Source organism: Armigeres subalbatus, unplaced genomic scaffold (genome assembly GCF_024139115.2).
Source record: "Armigeres subalbatus isolate Guangzhou_Male unplaced genomic scaffold, GZ_Asu_2 Contig1269, whole genome shotgun sequence".
Lineage (NCBI taxonomy): Eukaryota > Metazoa > Arthropoda > Insecta > Diptera > Culicidae > Armigeres > Armigeres subalbatus.
The window spans coordinates 5,585-25,012 of NW_026942033.1; the positions used below are offsets into that span (position 1 = coordinate 5,585).

Genomic DNA, 19,428 nt, shown 5'->3' on the forward strand with positions numbered 1-19,428 from the left:
TTTGTTATTTTATCATTTCCACCATCACTATGTGAATAGATATCATTTTTGGTAATGAAATATAAGTATATCTCCAAAATCGCATTTTTCTAAATCCGTTGCTTTACTCCCACAGCTCTAGTGAAAAATTGAACACCCCTAGATACAATATTTTGCAATGTCCAGAAACTAGAAGAGATGGCTAAGAGGTTGGTGAAAAAACTGAGAAAATCGGTTGAAAAACCACTGAGATATAGCCATTTGAAAATTTAGTTACAACGATTTTCTGAACGAATGAATCCTAGTGTTAAAAATCAGAAGCTGAATATTTGTCATAAATTTGCACGCTGAGCTTTCTTCAAACAAGTTGTTCAAACAAAGAATCTTCGATTTCACTTATTAAGCCTAGTACGCAGTTCTCAAGGAAAAAGGTCAAGGAAAATTTCATCAAATTACCAAAGTAATTTTGACAATTCAATGCAATCGAAAAAGTAGGCGAAAAATATATGTTTTGCGCTCATTCGTCAGTCAGTCAGTCAAATAATCAAAATGTCATCAATCAGGTAAACAATTGGTCTAATAGCTAGAACTTTTATTTTTATATTCTGTTCTTGCCTTATTTCTAGATGGATTCACCGACATTATTGCAGATGGCTGCTGGAATTGAATGTCCGAATAGGCTTAGGAACAGCACTCGGGTCTTCACTTTATTAGTAAATGTCCCGGTCGGTATTCACTAGTCTGGCATTGACGCCTACGCACTCGAAAAGCCACCAAATGCCACGGTAGCAGCCACTCAACATCCGTTCAATTTCAACCTCTTTGTAAGCCAGCGAGGATAAGACTCGGGATTAGTCGTTCGGGCAATGGAATTTCCAGTTTTTTAACAACTACTCCTTATCCGGGTGGATGCTACGAATGCAAGTTAAAAGCTTCAAATTTGAAAAAAATACATGTTTTTTATGACTTTCATTGGACTTTATTTAAACTTCCTGAAGACCCAGCAAATATATAATTTGACAAGCTTTGCTATAGCCACAAATTTAATTTACGATGGCGTGATAGATCATTTTTAGTTGGCAGCGGCGGCGTCATGCTGTCCAATATCGGCGGTGCTGCCGCGGCATCGTATATATTATGATCTATTACTGTTCGAGGAGGGACAGTTTTCTTATGAATGACTTTATTAACAAATGTATCTAAAAGATTGTATAGTAAGGGCACCATAGTGGAGGTATTGATGAATTCACAAAAGACACATTTAAAAAATTGATGAAACAGAAATGCACAAGTTTCCAGTTAGTTTAAAGAAGTCCTCCTTATATTATTTTCCGAAATAAAAAATAACCCAGAAAATCCTGAGCAGATTTCATCAAAATTAACAATTAATTGCCAGGCGTCCCCCAGGAATTCTTAAAGGAATTTAACTTAAAGTTCTTCCAAAAATTGCTCTAAAAATTACAACAGAAAAACCTCTAGAAAATCATTTCGCAAACCCTCAACAAATTTTCAATGTAATTCTTCCAGATATTAAATCCCTCTTCTAGGAACTGCTCTGAAATCTTATCCAAGAATTTTTCCGGAATAATCCCATGAAATTCCAGGTATTTTTTCAAAAGTTCCCTCAGCTTATTTTAAATTCTCAGAAATTAATTTGAAAATTCCACAATGAATTGCTTCTTAGTTTTCTCAGATGTTATTTTAGTTATGGATACGTCCAAGAGCTCCTTCAAAGGCTTCCCCACTAGTAAATTTACCCAGAAAATTCCCCATTCCTTCATGAATTGACATGAGAAACTCCTCCTGAAATACCCATGTGAACTACTCTAGGGGTTCCCAAGAAATTCATAGGAAATTCTTTTTCCAAACAATTGATCCAATACTTTAACCCGGAGATTTTCCGAAAATTCCCTAACGAGTTCCTCTGTGATTAAGTTTTATCTGAAATTTCTCCATAAGTTCTATCATGAATTAAAAAATTCTTTCCGACGGCCTGCAGGAATTCCTCCAGAAGTTCCTACAGGAATTTCTCAGGAAGTTTCTTCAGGAATTCATTTGGAAGCTGTATCAGGGATTCCTTCAAAAGTACTTTAAGGAATTCCTCCAGAAATTCTTCCGAACACTCCTACAAAAATTCCCTAGGCAGTTCGTCCAAGACTTTCTCCGAAAGTCCTGCAAAAAATTTCTCCGGAATTTCCTACTGGAATTTCTCTAGAAGTTCAACTAAAATTTCTACAGAAGTTCCACCAGGAATTCCTCTGGAAGTTCCTCCGGAAGTTCCTCCAGGAATTCCTCCGGAAGTTCCTCCAGGAACTCCTCCAAAAGTTCCTCCGGAAGTTCCACCACGAATGCCTCCGGAAGATCCTCCTGGAATTCCACCGGAAGTTTCTCCGGAAGTTCCTCCAGGAATTTCTCCGGAAGTTCCTACAGGAATTCCTCCGGAGGTTCCTTCAAGAATTCCTCCGGAAGTTCCTCCAGAAATTCCTCCGGAAGTTCTTCCAGGAACTTCTCCGCAAATTATTCCAGGAATTCCTTTGGAAGCTCCACCATGAACTCCTCCGCAAGTTCCTTCAGGAATTCCTCCGGAAGTTCCTCCCGGAATCCCTCCGGAAGTCACGCCACGAATGCCTCCGGAAGATCCTTCAGGTATTCCTCCGGAAGTTCCTCCAGGAATTCCTCAAGAAGTTCCGCCAGGAATTCCTCCGGAAGTTCCTCCAGGATTTCCTCCGGAAGTTCCGCCAGGAATCCCTCAGTAAGTTCAGCCAGGAATTCCTTCGGAAGTTCCGCCAGGAATTCCTTCGGAAGTTCCTCCGGAAGTTCCTCCAGGAATTCCTCCGGAAGTTCCGCCAGGAATTCCTCCGGAAGTTCCGCCAGGAATTCCTCCGAAGTTCTCAGAATTCCTCCTCTAGGCAGGATTCTCCGGAAGTTCCTCCAGGAATTCCTCCGGAAGTTCCTCCAGGTTTCTCCGGAAGTTCCTCCAGGATTTCGTCCGTAAGCACCTACAGGATTTCCTCCGGAAGTTCCTCCAGAATTCCTCCGGAAGTTCCTCCAGGAATTCCTCAGAGTTCCAGGAATTCCTCCGGAAGTTCCTCCAGGAATTCCTCCGAAGTTCCTCCAGGAATTCCTCCGGAAGTTCTCAGATTTCCTCCGGAAGTTCCTCAGGATTCCTCGAAAGTTCCTCCAGGAATCTCGAAAGTTCTCCAGAATTCCTCCGGAAGTTTCCTATGGTTTCTCCAGGAATTCCTCCATTTCTCTGATGTTCCTCCAGGAATTCCTCGGAAGTTCCTCAGGAATTCCTCCGAAGTTCCTCCAGGAATTCCTCCGGAAGTTCCTCCCAGGAATTCCTCCGGAAGTTCCTCCAGGAATTCCTCCGGAAGTTCCTCCAGGAATTCCTCCGGAAGTTCCTCCAGGAATTCCTCCGAAGTTCCTCAGGAATTCCTCCGGAAGTTCCTCCTGAATTCCTCCGGAAGTTCCTCCAGGAATTCCTCCGGAAGTTCCTCCAGGAATTCCTCCGGAAGTTCCTCCAGGAATTCCTCCGGAAGTTCCTCCAGGAATTCCTCCGAAGTTCCTCCAGGAATTCCTCCGAAGTTCCTCCAGGAATTCCTCCGGAAGTTCCTCCAGGAATTCCTCCGGAAGTTCCTCCAGGAATTCCTCCGGAAGTTCCTCCAGGAATTCCTCCGAGTTCCTCCAGGAATTCCTCCGGAAGTTCTTCCTCCGAAGTTCCTCCAGGAATTCCTCCGAAGTTCCTCCAGGAATTCCTCCGGAAGTTCCTCCAGAATTCCTCCAGTTCCTCCAGGAATTCCTCCGGAAGTTCCTCCAGGAATTCCTCCGGAAGTTCCTCCACGCACTCCTCCCGAAGTTCCTCCCGGAATTCCTCCGGCAGTTCCTCGAGGAATTCCTCCGGAAGTTCCTCCAGGAATTCCTCCGGAAGTTCCTCCAGGAATTCCTCCGGAAGTTCCTCCAGGAATTCCTCCGGAAGTTCCTCCAGGAATTCCTCCGGAAGTTCCTCCAGGAATTCCTCCGGAAGTTCCTCCAGGAATTCCTCCGGAGGTTCCGCCAGGAATTCCTCCGGAAGTTCCGCCAGGAATTCCTCCGGAAGTTCCGCCAGGAATTCCTCCGGAAGCTCCAACAGGATCTCCTCCGGAAGCTCTTACAGGATTTCCTCCGGAAGTTCCTCCAGGAATTTTTCCGGATTTTTCTTCAGGAATTACTTCGGATTTTTCTCCAGGAATTCCTTCGGAAGTTTCTCCAGGAATTCCTCCGGAAGTTCCTCCAGGAGTTCTTTCTAATGTTCCCCAAGGAATTCCCACGAATGCCTTCGGAAGATCCTCCAGGAATTCCTCCGGAAGTTTCTCCGGAAGTTCCTCCAGGAATTCCTCCAGAAGTTCCTTCAGGAATTCCTCCGGAAGATCCTCCAGGAATTTCTCCCGAAGCTCCTCCAGGAATTTCTCCGAAAGTTCCTCCAGGAATTCCTTCGGAAGTTCCTCCAGGATTTCCTCCGGAAGTTCCTCCAGGATTCCCTCCGGAAGTTCCTCCACGATTTCCTCTGGAAGTTCCTCCAAGAATTCCTCTGGAAGTGTCTCCAGGAATTTTTCCGGATTTTTCTCCCGGAATTCCTTCGGAAGTTTCTTCAGGAATTCCTCCGGAAGTAAGTAAGTAAGTAAGTTAGTCTTCAGGTATACCCCCGGAAGTTACTGCAGGTATTCTCACGAAATTTTCTTCAGAAATTTCTCCGGCAGTTCCTTCAGGAACTTTTCCGTATGTTTCTCCAGGAATTTCTTTGGAAGTACCTCCAAGAATTGCTCCTGGAGTTCCTACAGGAATCCCTCCAGAAGTTCCTACAAGAATTCCTACGGAACTTCTCACAGGAAGTGCTCCGGGAGTTCTCACAGGATGTTTCTACAGAAAGAGAAATTCCTCCGTAAACTCCTACACGTTTCTTTAGGAATTTCGTAGAAAGTTCCCTCAGGAATCCATTCAAAATTTGCTCCACGATTTCCTGCAGAAGTCTCTCCAGGAATTCTTCTGGAAGTTGCTTCAGGATTTTCTCCGGGGGTTGCTTCAGTAATTCCTGCTGAAGTTCCTACGGAAATTCATCGTAAAGTTTTTCCAGCAATTTTTGGGAAGCTCCTTCAGGAATCCCACTGGAAGTCCTTCTAAGGGTTTGTACAGAAAATTTCTGGAGAAACTCTTCCATGAATTCTTCCAGGAATGTCTTGTGAAGAATCTTCAAGAATTCCTCCGAAATTTTCTTTTTGAATTTTTTCATAAGTTGCTTCACAAATTTCGTCGGGTGTTCCTTCAACAATGCTTTCGGAAGCTCCCTGATAAATTCCCTACAAGTTCCCACTACTTCCTAGTTTGGAAATTCTTACAGGAATTCTTCACTCCGGGGGGACTTCCTCTGAAAAATGCTTTATGACACTTCGGGAAGTTCCTTGAAGTGTTCTTCGGGAAGTTTTTTCAGGAATTCCTCTGAAAGTTTTTCCAGTTTTTTCCAGAAGTTCCTTAAGAGATTCCTCTAAAGTTCTATTATTACTCTGGAGGAACTTCCCAAGGAATTCTTGGAGGAACTCAGAATTTTCAGAAAAATGTTTGCAGATATTACAGGATGAATTTCCCGATGAGAAGTTTGTGAGTACAAGATCTTCCGAAAGAATTTCCATATACCTTTCGAAGAAATTCCTCATGGAGCTTCGGAGGAACTTCTAAAGGAATTTCTGGAAGAATTCCTAAAGAAACTTTCTGAAAAACACTCCAAGGAGTGTTTCTTTCTTTGCGAGCAATTCCAGGAGTAACTTACTAATGTTTTCTTGAAGAAACTTGAAAAAATTCCGGAAGAATTCATGTCAGAACTTCCGAAAAAAATCCTGGTTTATCTCCGTAAGGAACTCCTGCAAGAACTTCTGGGGAACGCCTGAGTGAACTTTCGAAAGCCTTCATAAAGAAACATCCAAGTGAATTTCTAAAGAAACTAATGGAGGAATTCCTGAACTTCCGGGGGAATTTCAAAAGACATTCCATTAGAAATTCCTCGTGGAACTTCCGTAGGGATTCTTAAAAGAACTTTCAAAGGAAATCCTGGAGAAACTTATGGAAAATTTTCTGGAGGAACTTTCGGAGGAATTCCTGGAGAACTTGCAGATGAATTCCTAAAGGAACTTCCGGAGAAATGGAATTTTTTGGGGAACACTTTCGAGAGAATTCCTGAAGGAACTCCCGGAGAAATTTCAGGAGCAATCCCTGGTTAACCTTCTGAAGAAAATCATGAAACAGATTCCGGAGTAATTCCTAATGGAACTTCTGAACGAATGCCTGATAGATCTCCTGGAGGAATTGCGGAATGAACGTCCGGAGGAATTCATGAAGAAACATCCAGTGTTATTTGTTCAAGAACTTTTGGAAGAATTTTTGAAGAAACTTTTAAAAGAATTCCTAAAGGAACTTCTGGAGAAATTCCTGTAGGATTTCTTGAAGAAACTTCCGGAGGATTTCTTGAAGAAACTTCCGGAGGAATTCCTGGAGGAACTTCCGGAGGAATTCCGGGAGGAACTTTCAGAGGAACTTCCGGGAGGAACTTCCGGGAGGAACTTCCGGGAGGAACTTCCGGGAGGAACTTCCGGGAGGAACTTCCGGAGGAACTTCCGGGAGGAACTTCCGGGAGGAACTTCCGGAGGAACTTCCGGGAGGAACTTCCGGAGGAACTTCCGGGAGGAACTTCCGGAGGAACTTCCGGGAGGAACTTCCGGAGGAACTTCCGGGAGGAACTTCCGGAGGAACTTCCGGGAGGAACTTCCGGAGGAACTTCCGGGAGGAACTTCCGGAGGAACTTCCGGGAGGAACTTCCGGAGGAACTTCCGGGAGGAACTTCCGGAGGAACTTCCGGGAGGAACTTCCGGAGGAACTTCCGGGAGGAACTTCCGGAGGAACTTCCGGGAGGAACTTCCGGGAGGAACTTCCGGAGGAACTTCCGGGAGGAACTTCCGGAGGAACTTCCGGGAGGAACTTCCGGAGGAACTTCCGGGAGGAACTTCCGGGAGGAACTTCCGGAGGAACTTCCGGAGGAACTTCCGGGAGGAACTTCCGGAGGAACTTCCGGGAGGAATTTCTAGAGGAATTCCAGGAGGAACTTCCGGAGGAATTCCGGGAGGAACTTCCGGGAGGAACTTCCGGAGGAACTTCCGGGAGGAACTTCCGGAGGAACTTCCGGGAGGAACTTCCGGGAGGAACTTCCGGAGGAATTCCTGGAGGAACTTCCGGGAGGAACTTCCGGAGGAACTTCCGGGAGGAACTTCCGGAGGAACTTCCGGGAGGAACTTCCGGAGGAACTTCCGGGAGGAACTTCCGGAGGAACTTCCGGGAGGAACTTCCGGAGGAACTTCCGGGAGGAACTTCCGGAGGAACTTCCTGGAGGAACTTCCGGAGGAACTTCCTGGAGGAACTTCCGGAGGAACTTCCGGGAGGAACTTCCGGAGGAACTTCCGGGAGGAACTTCCGGAGGAACTTCCGGGAGGAACTTCCGGAGGAACTTCCGGGAGGAACTTCCGGAGGAACTTCCGGGAGGAACTTCCGGAGGAACTTCCGGGAGGAACTTCCGGAGGAACTTCCGGGAGGAAATTCCGGGAGGAACTTCCGGAGAAATTCCGGGAGGAACTTCCGGAGGAATTCCGGGAGGAACTTCCGGAGGAATTCCGGGAGGAACTTCCGGAGGAATTCCGGGAGGAACTTCCGGAGAAATTCCGGGAGGAACTTCCGGAGGAATTCCGGGAGGAACTTCCGGAGGAATTCCGGGAGGAACTTCCGGAGGAATTCCGGGAGGAACTTCCGGAGGAATTCCGGGAGGAACTTCCGGAGGAATTCCGGGAGGAACTTCCGGAGGAATTCCGGGAGGAACTTCCGGAGGAATTCCGGGAGGAACTTCCGGAGGAATTCCGGGAGGAACTTCCGGAGGAACTTCCGGAGGAACTTCCGGAGGAACTTCCGGGAGGAACTTCCGGAGGAACTTCCGGGAGGAACTTCCGGAGGAATTCCGGGAGGAACTTCCGGAGGAATTCCGGGAGGAACTTCCGGAGGAATTCCGGGAGGAACTTCCGGAGGAATTCCGGGAGGAACTTCCGGAGGAATTCCGGGAGGAACTTCCGGAGGAACTCCGGGAGGAACTTCCGGAGGAACTTCCGGAGGCATTCCGGGAGGAACTTCCGGAGGAATTCCAAAAGGAACTTCCGGACGAATTCCAAGCGAACTTCCGGAGGAATTCCGGGCGGAACTTCCGGAGGAATTCCGGGCGGAACTTCCGGAGGAATTCCGGGCGGAACTTCCGGAGGAATTCCGGGCGGAACTTCCGGAGGAATTCCGGGCGGAACTTCCGGAGGAATTCCGGGAGGAACTTCCGGAGGAATTCCGGGAGGAACTTCCGGAGGAATTCCGGGAGGAACTTCCGGAGGAATTCCGGGAGGAACTTCCGGAGGAATTCCGGGAGGAACTTCCGGGAGGAACTTCCGGAGGAATTCCGGGAGGAACTTCCGGGAGGAACTTCCGGAGGAATTCCGGGAGGAACTTCCGGAGGAATTCCGGGAGGAACTTCCGGAGGAATTCCGGGAGGAACTTCCGGAGGAACTTCCGGAGGAATTCCGGGAGAAACTTCCGGAGGAACTTCCGGAGGAATTCCGGGAGGAACTTCCGGAGGAATTCCGGGAGGAACTTCCGGAGGAATTCCTGGAGAACCCCCAGAGGAATTCCTGGAGGAATTTCCCAAGAAAATCCTGAAGGAACTTTCGGAGAAATTCCTGAAGGAACTTTCGGAGAAATTCTTGAAGGAACTTTCGGAGAAATTTCTGAAGGAACTTTCGGAGAAATTCCTGAAGGAACTTTCGGAGAAATTTCTGAAGGAACTTTCGGAAAAATTTCTGAAGGAACTTCCCAAGAAATTCCTGGAGAAGCTTCCGGATAAACTTCGGGAGGAATACCAGAAGAATCTTCCAGAGGACTTTCTGGAGGAACTTTCGGAGGAATTCCTGGAGGAAGGTTCGAAGGAATCCCTAGAATTCCTCCGGAGAATCTTCCGGAGGAATTTGTGAGGATTTCCGGGAGGAAGTCCTAGGGAAATTACTGGAGGAATTTCTGGGAAAATTCCCCAGAAATTTCCCCGGGAGATCCTCCAGGCTTTCCTTTAGAGACTCCCTCAGGAACTCCTCCTGGAAATTTTCACAAATTTCTCTCGGAACTCCTTCAGAAGTCTCCGGCAATTCTTCCAGAAATTCTATCGGATTTTTCTCCAGGATTTTTTTTGGGAAATTCACTAAACTATGCTTGGAGAAGGCACTTCTTTTTAACTGGAATAAAACATCTACTACACTTGTTGAATGCTGTTCATCGATTGAATTTATTGAAACTTTGTTACAATTAGATTGGTTCTTAATTCTAGTACAGTTACAGTTTGTTCGATACTTAATTCTAGTACTATAGTAGGAGGCGGAGAGAAACCCGGAGCTTATTGACTAGTTGTCCAATCAGAGAAAAGAAGGGTACATAGTTAAATACCAATACGTGTACACTTAGTGTGACACTGGTATGGTTTCAAGCTATGTGCTGTTGGCATAGATCAGCACCGAAGAGGAGTTAATATGAAAGCATAAGAATGCATAGCTTATTGAGGGTTATGTAAATGCAATATGACACCATGGGACCGTTTGTCTGATGGTGCATTGCGGTACCGATTTATGACTAACTCATTGGCTGGGAGGTAAGTGTTTTGAAAATGTTACAACGTTTGGAACAATGTAAGGAGTCGAATTGCTACACTTGTGTTTTATGGAATGTGGGCAATAATTGGTTAACTGTGACACGACATGTCCCAGATTAATTCATGGAACATGTCTTGTAAAAGAAATATGAGTAAGCATAACCACACTTGCTTGGGATCATAAATGAGGTGGATTTGTTATGGTTTGAAAACATGTGAAACTTGAGAAAATATTAGAGTGACTAATTTATAGTCCTGGGAAAGTCTATTATAGTACATCATCCCCTTCCGGTGAATGATGCAGTATAGCGAGATCATGCAGTGTTGTCACCAAATTGTGTAAATGTAGAAATTTGCTCCAAGTTGCTTCACAACATTTGATATCTGTATGTAAATTGTTAGTATTTCTTATTATGTAAATGAAAAATTTAGTCAAAGAAATTTTTTTTTTTTTTTTGTTTTGGTTGAATATTTCCTAAAATTTGCTTAGTCTATTTTTGTGAACTAAATTTGATTGATTTGATTGCATATCTATGATTTCACAATTCGGGTTATTAATACTTTTAACTTTATATGGACCTGTGTAAAAGGAATCTAGTTTGCGTCTGTTTTCATTCTTTAGAAAAACTATATCACCTGTTTGAATTAATAATGGATTTGCCGATGAATCATTACTTTCTTTTCGTATATTCTTTTGTTGTACTAACTTTTGGTTCGCAATTTGATGAGATTTTTGAAGTTTGTATCTTAGTTCTTGAGAATAGAGATCTATATTGTAAACTGGATCGATTTTGTCTGTGAGTGTCTCATGTGGTAGTTTTGCCTTTAGTCCAAAAAACTAATTCATAGGGTGTAAACCCGTGATCTGAATGTGGAGTTGTATTGTAAACAAATGCATAATACTGTAACCAATCATCCCAGTCTGTTTGATGCTCATTGACAAAGGAGCGCAGGTATTCATTCAAACACCTGTGATTCCTTTCCAATGATCCAATAGTTTGAGGATGATAGGCTGTGGAAAATGTTTGTTTAATTTGAAGTAATTTACATATTTGCGTGAGGATTTCATTTTTGTATTCGGTTCCTTGGTCTGATTTTAATTCTATAAATTTCCCGTAAATTAAAATAAATTTTTCAACCAAAGCTTTAGCAATAATATTTGCTTCTTTAGTTGGAATTGGTATTAGCACAATGTATTTAGTTAATTCGCACTGTATTGTTACAGCGTATCGATTCATATTATTAGATCTTGGAAGTGGACCAATTGTATCAATTTGTACCACTTCGAAAGGTTTTGATGGTGTACTAGTAATGGTAAATTTTTCTTTTGTGTGTTTTATAATTTTGTTCTTTTTGCACAATTCACAGGCCTTTATGAATTGTGAAATAGAACTTTTCATATTAGTCCATGTATAGACTTCTCTTAATTTGAGGTACAGACGATGCTGTCCTATATGACCTCCAGTAGGGATTGCATGATAATTTCTCAAGATCTGTTGTATTACACCGGGTTCACTAATGAACTTTGGTGGATTGTAAATGATAATTTGCAGTTGATTAAGTGTTTTAAGAGATAACTCTTTAAACATTTGTATAGGTATCATTTCGAATAATTTGTCTTGACTTGATATCGCGATTTTACTTATATTTTTTTGTTTCATCTCATTTTCTAACATTGAAAGTGCAAACGCTAACGTTTGACTTTTCATTTTGATTGTAAATTGATGCAGTACTGCTTTCCTTCTCATTCCTCGATATATCGTGAATATTATCATGTTATTGGTGGTCGTCACTTGAAATTTTGGTAGTTTTCTCGTTTCTGTCGGGTTTTCTGTGGTATAAATAGCAAGGTGATCAATCTCATTATTGTCTTTTAAGTCATCGTTTTTCTTAAATGTATTACTTCCTTTCTGTTTTCTTGTCATAGACCTAGTGTTTACGACAAGCACGTTCATTGTCTTCAATTCTTCAGATGTCTTCACGATGCGCGATAAAGCATCTGCTCCTACATTAGCTTTACCTTTTATATATTCAATGTTAAAATCAAAGTCTTCTAAATCTAATCTCATTCTTGTTAGTTTTGAAGTTGGGTTTTTCATATTAAATAGAAAAACTAAGGGTCTATGGTCTGTTCGAACAACGAATTTTTGACCATACAAATAAGCTTTAAAGTAGTTCATCCCCCAGTGTATTGCTGTAAGCTCTTTAGGATGACAGATTTATTTTTCTCGCCAGGTGTAAAACTTTTACTGGCGAATGCAATCGGTAGATCATTTCCTTCGACAATTTGGGAAAGAACTGCTCCACACCTACATCTGAAGCATCGGTCGTTAAGATAAACTCCTTTAAAATCTGGATATTGTAAAAGCATAGGGGATATAAGAAATGATTTTAAAGTATTGAATGAGTCATTGCATTGAGCTGTCCATTCAAACAGTTTATTTTTCTTAAGTAACTGGTTTAAAGGATAAGCTATTGTGGCGAAGTTTGGCACAAACTTACGGTAGTAGTTACAAAAAGCAACAAACCGTCTAACTTCATCACTGTTTTTCGGTACAGGGTAGTTTTTATTGTTTCAAATTTTGTACTGTCCGGTAGAATTCCTTTATCAGTAATTCTATGTCCTAGATAAGTAACTTCTCTATTAAAAATTTACATTTTCTTAGATTCAACTTTAAATTATACTTTCTTAGTCGCTCAAAGACTCTTGACAAATTTTGCAAATGGTGCTGCATTGAGCATCCAATAACAATTATGTCATCTATATATACAAAAAGCACATTCTGGTGTTAAACCAGCCATCGCAATTGTCATCATTCTTTGGAAACTATTTGGACTAATGTTTAGACCAAACGGTAACCTTGTAAACTGGTAATGGCCAGATTGGGTTGAAAATGAAGTAAATTTTCTGGAACATTTTTCCAACGGGATTTGGTGAAATCCTGACATCAAATCTAAAGCGGTAAAGAATTTGGCTCTTCCTAGTTGGTCTAATATGGAATCAATCCTTGGCAGCGGAAATTTGTCTGCAAGGATCTTTTATTTAGTTGCCTAAAATCTACCACTAGGCGCCATTTCTTTGTATTGTCCTCGCTTTTCTTTGGCACTAATAATATGGGATTGTTATATGGAGAAATTGAAGGTTCAATTACATTGTACTTCAGCATTTTGCCAATTTGGTTTTCTATTTCCTCGCCTTGAGAATGAATAGTTTTATAGTTAGGAATATAGATAGGTATTTTGTCGGTAAGGTTTATATTTTGTTCATAAAAATTATTAGTTGTTATTGGTTCATCTTGGAGGGAAAATATATCAGCATACTGTTTTATGAGACTTATGAGGTCATTTTTGCATATTCAGGAACATTGGTCATATCCAATTCATCCAGAATTTGGGTAGTCCTCTTTTGATTATTACTTTTGGTTTTGAAATTCATCATCGCATAATTATTCAATGGCTCTAAGAATGGTTTAAAATCTGTAATATTTATATTGACTGGAAAATTTGTAGTATTCATGATTTTTATGTATTTACTATTGGGCGATATTATTGAATTGCCACAAAAACTCCTGGTTTAATTTCTTGCGAAAATAAAACCATATCTTCTTGGATATGCATAGTTTGGATGTTCCTAATTACTTCACATCTCTGTGGTATAACTATAGTTCGATTCAAATTATCTTCTATTGGAATTGAAATCGAAAGATTTTCATAGTTAAAATTTAATAACCAATATTCATAATCAATGGTGCACTTGTACTTGATCAAGAAATCTCTTCCAAGTAGACCATTCGTGGGGATTGGAAAATTCTCGTGTACTAGTTGGAAACTATGCTGAAAAGTTAGTCCGTTACTAGTTTTCAAAAGAGTTGCTGTTTCACCGAGTGTTTCTAAAATACCATCTGTTACTCCAGTTATTGTATGTCTTTTGTCTGGTTTATATGTTGGGTAGGAGATATCCCGCTCCACTTGAAGACTGAGATATCTGCTCCACTATCAATGATAAAAGTGCATTTCGTATTATTCATCTGAACGAAAAGAGTAATAAAGTTTGCTGCAGTTAGATTCATTGAAAGAATCGGTTTGGATGCTGACCCTGACTCCGAGTTACAGCATCCTGATGTTCTAAAAAGTATTATTTCGTTGATTGAATGATGTTGGTTGCATATGAATCGTGTTATTATGTGTACTATCAGAGTCTTGTGAATAATTAGAAGGTACATGCACCTCATTTGCTCCCATTATTAGCATGCGGCCTGAAAGATTTCTATTGCTATTATGATTATTGTATTGTCGTCCTCGTCCTCTATGATTAGACTGCGAATTACCGCGTTGATAATTTCTGAAATTGTTCTCAAAACGGGGTCGATAATTATGATTGTTGCTATTGGTATTGTTATTGAATTTGGGTCGATAATTATTTATGTTATTTCTTCGAAATCCAGATGGTTTATTCCAACCGCGATGATACTGCCTTTGTGTTGAAATTGAAAACATAGCAGAAGTTTGATTGTTTGAATTATTCTCTTGGACTTTTTGAATGGCGTCTTTCACGGTATCAAAATTTCCTGCTTTTAATATAATTTTCGTTTCGCTGTTGGATACTCCATTAATTAGAGCATCCACAGCAACCTTCTTTACCATGTTGTTTACCACATCCTCTGGAATTTTTTGTTGTAAATAAGTGCATTTCAGCTTATTTGCAATAGATTCAATTTGGTCACAGAAAGAGTCTAAATTCTCTTTCTGTTTAATAGATTTTAATTTGGCAACATCTTGCACTGGAGATGTCGAATCTTGACACCTCTGTTTTATGTTAGTAATTAACTCATTGAACGTATTGACATTATCCGCAGACTGTAACGAGCTTTACCAGTTAGTCTGGTTTTGATGAATTTGATTAGCATTGATTGTTGGGTATTGTCTGTCAAGTCTTTCATTAAATTACAAGCGTCAACAAACGCAGGTAAGCTCTCACTGGCTCCATCATAAATTTGTATCACAGCAGTAGCTGTGCGTACATCGAATGTACTAGTTGTATTATTTTCTGTACTCATTGTTAGTTTTTATTTATAATTGCGAATACGTACTCTCTTTTTACTAAAAGTTGTTCATATTCAAGAACGAATTCGTTATATTCTATACTTTGATATCGTTTTTAAGCTTCTTCAAAATAATTTTAAAATTCCTTATTATTTCATTTATAGTACATTTCTGGGATTCTAATAAATTTTTGCTGTTAACGTTATTTTTAGATTTTCTAATATTGCTATATAAATTGTCAAACTTTTCTATTAGTAGTCTGATTTTATATTTTTCGTCAGACATTCGTTTGAATAATAAAATATGTATACAAATTTAAATAATATGTAATTATGTTATACAGGCATGGGCTTCTCAAAACAAACATGATACAGTACACAAATAAAATTAACTCACCGCCAAGCATTCCCTTTTAGCTTTCTGTTGTTGGTATTAAATTTCGTCCACGGCGTCCACTGCTGATGTGGTGCATTTGCCATGCATCGAGGTCACTTCAGTCAGCTGTTAGCACACTTCCCATATGCTGTTGAACCGCTCAGCTTCGCATTGCCTTCCTGGTTGCATTGTTGATATTTTTGTTTTGGTTTCTCACTGTTTACCTCTTTCGTAGGCGAGGTAGAAGCCTGTCTTCTTAACGTTCAATGTTCATAATCATTTTTTTTAACACAATTTTTCTTGAATGATTAATTTTTGCAATTTTTTGAATTTTTCACTTTTATTCATTTTAGAGTTTAAGTTTTCTTTGGTTTTCGATATTCTTACTCTAGTCGTACGTATCACTCCATGATTGTCTTCATAATTGAAAATTAAATCGTGAAATTGATTTGTTGAATTAAGAAAATCTTGGTACTCTTCCGACGCACGGTACTCACTAACTTTATTGTCAATTAATCGTTCTACGTGCACGCGCTCACGTATTTCGTTTAACAATTCTCTATCCATTTTAACACTTTTCAAAAAACAATGTTTTTTTTTTTTATGTATGCTTGATGTTGGCTAACTGGACTTCACGCCTAGCACTTTCATTTACGCTACTTTTCAGAAACTTAGCGTACATCCTGGCACACACGAAGATGATCATCATTAGCACAATTACCACTAATGTAACGGCTATTAAAGTCGTCTCACTTGTACTCGCGTTGGTCACGATTTCGTCCGCGCTGAAAATTCCCATCTTTATTTTTTTTTTACAACACTTTTTACTCAAATTTTTAGAACTTTTGTTGGATTAAAATCACTTTTTGAAGTCAAAGACTTCTACTGACACTGGTCGCCATAAACTATGCTTGGAGAAGGCACTTCTTTTTAACTGGAATAAAACATCTACTACACTTGTTGAATGCTGTTCATCGATTGAATTTATTGAAACTTTGTTACAATTAGATTGGTTCTTAATTCTAGTACAGTTACAGTTTGTTCGATACTTAATTCTAGTACTATAGTAGGAGGCGGAGAGAAACCCGGAGCTTATTGACTAGTTGTCCAATCAGAGAAAAGAAGGGTACATAGTTAAATACCAATACGTGTACACTTAGTGTGACACTGGTATGGTTTCAAGCTATGTGCTGTTGGCATAGATCAGCACCGAAGAGGAGTTAATATGAAAGCATAAGAATGCATAGCTTATTGAGGGTTATGTAAATGCAATATGACACCATGGGACCGTTTGTCTGATGGTGCATTGCGGTACCGATTTATGACTAACTCATTGGCTGGGAGGTAAGTGTTTTGAAAATGTTACAACGTTTGGAACAATGTAAGGAGTCGAATTGCTACACTTGTGTTTTATGGAATGTGGGCAATAATTGGTTAACTGTGACACGACATGTCCCAGATTAATTCATGGAACATGTCTTGTAAAAGAAATATGAGTAAGCATAACCACACTTGCTTGGGATCATAAATGAGGTGGATTTGTTATGGTTTGAAAACATGTGAAACTTGAGAAAATATTAGAGTGACTAATTTATAGTCCTGGGAAAGTCTATTATAGTACATCACCAGGAATTCCCCTTAATTACTCCGGGAGTACTGCCAGGAATTTCTTCAGTAATTTCCCCAGTAATTTCACCAGGAATTCCACCAAAAATTCCTCCATAAATTGTCCCAGGAATTCCGCTGGGGATTCTCCAGGAATTGCTTGTGGAATTTCCCCAGGAATTCCTCCGGAAATTGTCATAGGAATTTCTACGGGAATTCCTTCGAAAATTTCTCCGAATACTCCCCCAGAAATGCGTCCGAGATTTCGTTCAGGAGCTCTTCTGGGATTTCCTTCAGAAATTCCTCAGGGAATTCTCTCATGACTTCCTACTGAAACTTCCGGAGGATTTTCTCCGGTAGTTGCCCCAGGAATTCTCCAAGTAATTCCTCCTCCTTCCTGCTGAAATACAGACAAGAGTCCAGGACAATGTTCGTGGAGGACCAACGCGCACTTGGAGTTTTCGAAAGAAAATGCTGCGTTCTATCTATGACGAAGTGCAGATGGTGGACGGTACCTGGGGGCGAATGAGCCACGAATTGCATGGGTTGTTGGGAAAACTATCCATCGTTTTCCCGCGAAAACTGGACGACTGCGGTTGGTCGGGCCTGTAGGCAGAATGTTAGTCTCGATGGAAATGGTACAAGGATACGACGGCACAAGAAGGTGAGGTGCGTAGCGAGCGAGGTGGATCGATCAGATGGAAGACGATTTGCGCGGATGACGACGTGCAGCCATGGACCGAGGCCACTTCCTTCAAGAATTTCTCTGGGAATTATTCCAGGAGATCCTCCAAGAACCCTTCCGGGAATTGCTTCGAAAATTTCTCAGGGAATTCTTCGGTAAATTGCTGCCGAAATAAGTCTGGGAATTCCTTCCGCAATTCCTTCAGTTCTGCTAAATTATTTAAAGAATTTGTTACAGTTGTAAAATAAATGGTCGATGAGAAGACCAGTTCGAATGTAGAAAATAAGGAAAGCAAAATATCGATAAGAATTTTCCGGGAAATCCTCCAGGAATTCGTTCGGAAATTTATCCGGGACATCCTTTGTTAACTATCGTTCATTAGAAATTCTGAGGGTTGGGGTAAATGTAATAATATTGAGCTGATGTCTTGCCTTGTTAGCTCACAAAAAACCAAGCAACGATTAATCAACAAAAGAATACGGACCGGAACCATCGGAGAAACCCATACCGACTATAAGATACCGTCATCGGGGGTGACAATGGGTCAAATGGGGTTGAGAATGGGGCACTGTTTCAACTACTTAAATTGCTTGTAGAATAGATTGGATGTATCTGAGGGCAAGAAGACTAAAATATAAGAGACCTTTTTGAACGATTTTGCTCTACGACCTTCAGACTGCCTGTGAGAGCGATGACCCCCCAGACCCATTGTCACCCCCGATGGCGGTACTAGTAATTGGTAGCTAGACTAATGCTACTTCAAATCTCTCAGCTCAGCATCATCGAGTCGACAATAACTCGAATTATTTTTGATATAGTTTTAGGAATGCGTAGTGTGTATTCAACATCGTTCAACATCGCAGCTTTCATTAGAAAGACGACATGCAAATATGCATGCACACTGCGGAAGCATTGATGGTGATAGCATAATATATACGCAGCGCGGATTTGACAACTGTTCAACCTACGGCATCAAAATCTTCATGGATGTTCGAGCGCTCATGTTGGCCAGGAAGAGAAGTTTAGACCGAATTTTGGAAACTTCAGAGCTCTTTGTGTGACGATTGAGAAGTCCAATAAAGAATCTAATAGATTTCGCCGCTTCCCAGAACATGGTCAATCGCAGCACCTACTTCCAACATGGCCTTACATCTCGGTACACCTGAAGATCATCACAGCCGAAAAAAGAGTGGACCTGCAATAAATCGCAAACAAACAAAAAACAGCGTGAAAAAAACTTAACAAAACGTCACTTTACTTGCGGAATAATGCATCAGTGCATTATTTCGCAAGAGAAGACGTAAATCAATGTTTTCTTTCTTCCAATACGCCTGCTATTGCTAAATTATTTGGTTTCCTTGTTAGCTCCGTACTATTCAAGGAATGTCAGCAGCAGAATCATTCCTTGACCACTACTTGTCCTATCTATTTGCACAGTACTTTAGAAGTCCATACCACCCTTTACTACGATGCGCTCGATGTTAAAAGCATGCAGATATATGGTGAAATTAATAAAATTTGGAAGGCGTTTGTTGTAAGCATCAAATATCATATGATTTGATTTATGTTTTGTTCGAACAACTTGTTTGAAGAAAACCTAACGTGCAAATTTACGACAAATGTTCAGCTTCTGACTTTTAAGAGTTTAACGGTAAATCGTACATTGGCAATTATATTACTCAAATTTCCAGAGCAAAAATAGGAATAATAATGTAATAAATTAGCAATCATTTGTCTTGAATTAAAGAATTTTGTAGAACAACGACGTTTGGAGGAAACAGTATTTTTATGCACTTAAAAGCTTGAACATCACTTTAACATGGACAAAACTTGAACGGAACGAATCGCAATGTTCACAAGACTTGTAGAGCACACCGAAAGCTTCCGTATAGAGGTTGTTGCGATAGTTTTCGACGTTTATATCTCTTGTTAGATTTTTTCCAAAATTGAAAATAGCCCAAAAACACTAAATCGACTTGAGCCACCTCGAAATTTTATC

At 41.0% G+C, this 19,428-nt stretch overlaps 1 long non-coding RNA gene across 1 annotated transcript; it reads left to right on the top strand.

The window, feature by feature from the left end:
- The first annotated feature begins 384 nt into the window (after positions 1-384).
- LOC134202555 (uncharacterized) lies at positions 385-945 on the top strand. Its single transcript, XR_009977263.1, has 2 exons — positions 385-542; positions 606-945. It is a non-coding gene; the product is annotated as an uncharacterized LOC134202555 (long non-coding RNA).
- The last annotated feature ends 18,483 nt before the right edge of the window (positions 946-19,428 follow it).